Source organism: Ursus americanus, chromosome X, assembly GCF_024610735.1.
Source record: "Ursus americanus isolate L20-20 chromosome X, mUrsAme1.1.p, whole genome shotgun sequence".
NCBI lineage: Eukaryota > Metazoa > Chordata > Mammalia > Carnivora > Ursidae > Ursus > Ursus americanus.
This window is the reverse complement of record NC_142164.1, coordinates 14,757,379-14,763,889: the sequence shown is the minus strand read 5'-3', so window position 1 is coordinate 14,763,889 and position 6,511 is coordinate 14,757,379.

Here is a 6,511-nt window from a genome sequence, read left to right as displayed (position 1 = left end):
TTTACTCTCGGAATTAAAAATCCACACACGAAGGTGGCGTGGCTGGCCCTTTGTGTTGTCTGTGGCTTCATCTCCACTCCTAGTTGATAATCTTGTGAGATGCTAGTTTGGGGGTGAGGGGTGTAGAATTAGCAGATGGATCAAGGTTTGAACCTGGGAAGTTGGGGCCCAATAGGGCTAGAGTCCACAAACCTCGTTTACATCTTTATAATTTTAGGAAATGGGCGAGTGACCTGATTGACTCACCAGCTGCCGCCCCTCCCCCCAAAACACAAGCCCATTCCTGAACTTGACAGTTGGGAAGAATGGTAATTGCTTCAAATGGGAAACTCCCATACTTGAATAATGCCTGTACCAAAAAAGCAAGGAGAAAAAGGTGACAACTTACTTTTTCTAGAAGCAAAGACCATCTTAAGAATTCCAAGTAAGAAGGGTGCCTGGCTGCCTCAGATGGAAGAGTCTGTGACTCTTGATCTTGGGGTTGTGAGTTGGAGCCCCATGTCGGGTGCAGATATCACTTAAAAAACCCCCACTAAAACATTAAAAGAAAAAAAAAGAACTCTGAATAAGAATGTTGTTTGCAGATCTGACTGAGCTGGTGTTGGAAGCACGTTTCCATTCCACGAATCAGCATCACGGGTAGTACTGGAAATAAAGTCATCCCTCCACAAATGAATGCTAACTAGAATATAACTGTTCTCTCTCTCATAAACACGGTTTCTGCCCTTTCCATAATGGTTTTCCTAGCTTGATATAATGAATTGAAAATAGTTTAGTAAACCATTTGTATCTTCCACATGTGCAATTAATAATGCAATGGCCCATCTCAATGCCTTTACCTTGTGTAAGATTTTTTTTTTTTAAAGATTTTATTTATTTTTCCGACAGAGATAGAGACAGCCAGCGAGAGAGGGAACACAAGCAGGGGGAGTGGGAGAGGAAGAAGCAGGCTCATAGCAGAGGAGCCTAATGTGGGGTTCGATCCCATAACGCCGGGATCACGTCCTGAGCCGAAGGCAGACGCTTAACCGCTGTGCCACCCAGGCGCCCCCCTTGTGTAAGATTTTAAAACCATTTGTCGCTGTGAATTTTTACAGATTAGTGGGGATGAACTGGGCTCTCGCATTTTTATAAGGCTTACAGTTTTATCGCTATTTTTTAATAAATTTAATTAAGATTAAGTTAAGCCTCAAAGATCTTCTCAAAGAGCAGTCTGGTTATTTTTTTTCCTTTTAATGATTATGCTTTGACGCAGTTGAGTCTATTTATAGCAATGACAGTTACGTTTTTGGTGAAAACACGGTGACCCTCCACTAATCTTTCCAAATGAGCAGACTTTTTTTTTAAAGATTTTATTTATTTATTTGAGAGAGAGAGAGGGAGAGCACATGAGCAGGGGGAGGGGCAGAGGGAGAAGCTTAGCAGGGAGCCTGACATGGGGCTTGATCCCAGGATCCTGAGATCATGACCTGAGCTGAAGTCAGACTCTTAAAAAGACTGAGGCACCCAGGCGCCCCTCCTTTTTTAAAATAATTAATTAATTAATTTTAGAAAGAGTGTGTGCGAGTGGGGGGAGGGGCTGAGGGAGAGGGGGAAGCTCGACAAGGGTCTCCATCTCATAACCCTGAGATCATGACCTGAGTGGAAACCAAGAGTCAGACCCTTAATGGGCTGAGCCACTCAGGCGCCTCCAAGCAGCCTTTTCCTAATGCTGCTGCAAGCCCGGAGCGAGGACCCCTGGGTTCCAGTCCTGACTGCAGCGGGCTCTCCTCTCCATTGAGGCCCCCACCCTGCCCGGTCTCCTTTTCTCTTTGTAGAAAATGAGATGATCCCTAAAGTCATTTCCAGCTCTGATGGGCTGCATTTTGAAACAAATGTATTTACAACAAGGCCTACCAAGAGTTGCCATACCGGGGCTCAAAGAAGCAGCCAGGGTCGGGAAGACTGAGGAGCAGAAGGAAGAACTGTGCGGGTCCCAGATTTGCTTTTCCGCTGCCGGAAGGGCGGTTCACTGAGTGCCTGGCCCGAGTCTCCCTCTGTTCACCTCCGCTTCCTCCCCCCTTATACCTTTCACAGGTTGAAGCCCCCAGAAGCTCGCACCCCTAACTCAAGTGCCTGCTTCCTCTTCCACTGTCAAGGATCCTTGCGATTACCTTGGGCACTAGATAATCAGGATAATCCCCATTTTAAGTGAAACTGATTGGCTAAGTGAAACTAATTTCATCTGCACCCTTAGTTCCCCTTTGCCGTGTCGCTGAAGATAGTCATGGGGTTCGGTTCGGGGATTAGGACGGGGACCTCCCTGGGGCTATTATCCTGCCCTGCCACATCAGGGCTGGAAACCACCTACCTATCTGATGTAATTGCTCCCCCCACCCCAGGCTATCGTATCGGAGGCCCTCTGTGTGGCAAATTCCCATGACAAAATTAGCAGTTTTTCTTTTAAATGAAGTGGCCACTCTTTCAAATAGGCATACCCCTTGGCCTGGCAACCTCACCTCTAGGGATGTATCCGAGGAAAATAATTTGACAAACGCACACAGATTTCAGTATATAGGTGTTCAACGCTGCATTGTGTAGAATGGTGAAAAATCAGCAACAGCATAAATCCCCAACTGCAGGGCATTTGTTAAACAAATTACATTTCATCCATCCACTCCAATCCAATATAATGTACAGCCTTTAAAAATGATGCTATAGGGGCACCTGGCTGGCTCCGTGGGCGGAGAATGCGACTCTTCATCTCGGGGTTGTGAGTTCGAGCCCCACATGGGGCGAAGAGATGACGTGAATAAAAAAATAAATAAATAAACTTTAAAAAAACGATCCTGCAGGTCTATAGTCCTGAAAATGCACATTATTAACTACAAAAACCGACCACACATGCACTGCACACACAGAGGGACTTAAAGCTCATTGTACAATAGCCGCATATTACTCGAAGAGGTGTAATTGTTTATTACAGTATTAGTAGTGGCAAAAAAAAAAAAGCTAGAAGTGACCCCAGTTTCTGTCAAAAACAAATTGGCTAAATAAATGATAATACATCTCTACGATCGAACACTGGGAACACAAAGAGTCAGGTAGATTTACGTATGCCGAAATGGAAAGCAATATCATTGAGAAAAGCAAGTTACAAAATAGCAGTTTGGTGTTATCCTTTTGTGGTTTCTTGGAAAAGGAGAGGTGAGTGTGTGTGTGTGTGTCGGGGGGAACGAGTGGTTGCTTTGCCCGGTATTATGCAATTTCAGGGGTACCATTCACTTTTATCATGATCTTTTTTTAAAAAATTTTTTATTATGGTATGTTAGTCACCATACAGTACATCCCTAGTTTTTGATGTAAAGTTCCATGATTCATTACTTGCGTATAACACCCAGTGCTCCATGCAATACGTGCCCTCCTTACTACCCATCCCCGGGCTAGCCCATCCCCCCACCCCCCTATCGTGATCTTCTATGGAACTAAGGGTCTCTCTGAAACACAGGGTGTGTGTATGTGTGTGTATGTATATGCAGGAATGCGTGTGTCTGTGTGTCTGTGTGCATGTAGCCAGTGTATGCGTATTTGTACATGCATAGAACATGCATGGATACTTAGTGGGAGAATCTCAATCTGTCAACCGTGATTTCTTTGCCGAGTGGGTTTGGGGAGCTGATGTGTGCATAGTGTGTATTTGTGTCCGCTGGTGTTGGTCAGGGAAATTTTACTTTTCACGTTATACCCTTTTGCGCTGTTGGAGCTTTTTACAAGCATGTGTAATTTTCCTGAGAAAATAGTTTTCATACGTGGCTTACGCAGAAAATTCTTAGAAAATGAACCGTGGTTCTCTCTAAGTGGTGTGATTATTGTGAAGCAGCAAATGTGTTCTGTTCTTTCAAAGCTTCCCTAATAACCCAGAGCCATTCTCTTTTTGAGTCCTGGTCCTTTTGTGAGACTGGAGGAGAGTGAAACACTCCCGGGGTCAGACACAGCCTGGAGAGATGACCCAGGCCAGCCCCCCCCCCCCCCCCCCCCCCCCCCGCTTCAGACGCTCACGTTATTGAAGTGATTCAAGACAGATCATGGTTTATCAGGAAGTGTTAATAACCTTCTTTGGGAAATACTAATTACCTGTATTTAATGATTATTTTCTTTCTCGACTGGTTACAACTCTGTAGACCTAAAAATGAATTTTCTAAAAACACCTATTGTCTGTTCCGAAGTTACTTTCACACGCACTGCTCCATTTTGAACATCACAGTGACCCATGCGACTGACAGACAAGGAAACTGAGGCTTAGGGAGATAGGTTTACGTGTTGCCAACAACGGGAGAAGGGACGGGGTGAGTGTTTAATGAGCACTGCCTATGTGCTCGTCACGGCACACAACTTACTTCATTCTATCTTTCCCCCATCCTGCAGATGAGGAAATAGAGGCTGTTAGAGGGCCAGTAGTTTCCCTCAAGGCCCCTGTCTCGCTCCATTAGTTGCCATAACGAATTAGCAGACTGGGTGGCTTCTGAACCACCGAGATGTATTTCTCACACTTCTGGGGGCTGCAAATTCCAAGTCCAAGGCACGGGCAGATTTGGTGGGTCATAGACGGCCATTTTTGCTGGGTTCTCACAGGGGGAAGGGGCGAGGTTGCTCTCGGGTCCCTTCCACAAGGGCACGGCTCCCATTCGTGAAGCCTCCACCCTTAGGACCTAATCACCTCCCAAAGGCCCCACCTCCGAAAACCGTCACTAAATACTCAGGGATTAGGGTAAAGCCTAGAAGTTGGCCAGGGCCGGCGGGGGGGGGAGGGGGACGGGGAGGGGACAAAAACATTCAGTCTATAGCCGCCACACAACTAGAAACTCAGCCGAGCCACAATTCCAAACCCGCTCTTCCCTTGGCCCCCGTTCGCCCCCAGGGATCTCCGCGACTTCTCCCTGGTGCGCCTGGAATCCCTCTGAGATAGTCCTGCAATTGCAAAAAATAATAATTTTAACTTTTTCTTTTTACAGAATCCTGCATGCAAAAGTCTCGAAGCTCCCGCTCCCCTCCGTCGCGAGCAAGGAGGGCTGGCAAACAGGAACTCGGCTCCGAGATTTGGTTAACAAAAGATAAGACATCACGACTGCAGAATCATCCTTTTGTTCCCGCGGTAGTAGGCCCCGGAGCAAGCGAGAGCTGTTTGTTTTTGTGATAATGACTGCTTTTTCATGACAATTATTCATTATTCGCATATTTATATATTGTAATTTAATAAGCACGGTAAAAACACAGGCCCTTAGAGGAATACGTGCCTGAAGTGATCCCTTCGTAAACGCTGTTAGTGGAGGAGGGGGAATTGGGAGGTGTATTTCCCCAGAATCACAGTTTCCATTTTGTGAGATGGAAAGTTCTAGAGATGGGTTGCACAACAATGGGCATGCACTTGATAGACTGAACTATACACTTAGAAATAGCTAAGATAGGCAATTTTATGTTACATGCTTTTGAGCACATTAAAAAAATTGCTTTAAAAACCCCTTAGAGAGTGCTGGGAGCTTTAAGAGCAAGGAGGTGGACGCGTTCTATTCTTTGCTCTCACAGCGTGAGTGTGTTCCTTGCTCTCACTCTGTGGTTAGTGCTGACCCGGACTCTGCAAACTGCAGACCCCAATCTGTGGTGCTGACAACAGGTGAGGAATCAAGCTGCGAAGCTCAGAATAACAGCGTGAGGAAGCGACCATCTCCTCGTCCTGACAAGCTCTATTATGACACAAGCCACTGACCCGAGCCTTTAGAGACGCTCTCAAAGAACTGTGAACTTTAAAAAACCCATTTATGTATCACTTGTATTGGGACGTACCACTAGATGGTACAAAAAACCTAGATTTCTGGTAATAATTTGTTCATGTTGTGAAGGCAACAGCAATGTTTGTCATTTGAGGTACTCTAAATCCGGTCTCTTGTTAATTTGCTTTCTTCTAGCTAAGGACAAAAAAGCATTTTGGGGGAAGCCATTTGGGATCCATTTGCCAAATTTTCCAAGCCTTTGGCTGGGATTTTGTGTCTCAAAAGCTCATTGCAATGGTGAGATGTCTGTTCAAACTGGCTTAACCTCAGAAGCTTCTGGAATTATTGAAATTATGCAAGAAGCCTTTCAATTCTAGGTCAGGAGAGCTTGGTATCTTGAGAGTATACTGCCATTTGTACTGAAAAGAAATACTTTGGACTTCCGAAAGGGGAAGTAGCAGGATCCCACATCTACATAGTTTAAAAACAAAAGCACGGCAGTACAAACCTATGGTGTAAAATATCAAGGTTATAAAAGACCTAAGACTAGAATTGAAAAATGAAACCAAACCAAACCAAAACAAAACAAAAAAGCACCAAAAACCCAAAAAAGACAAACTTCGGTGTTAACATGTCTGTTCCTATCACCCTCAAAAGCGGAAAGTCGGTCTGCAAGACTCCATTAGCTGATACCAGAAGGTACAACCTAACCAGAAGGTTCTGGAAATTCAGGTACACTTTCCTACTCGCAAACCAATGCTTTC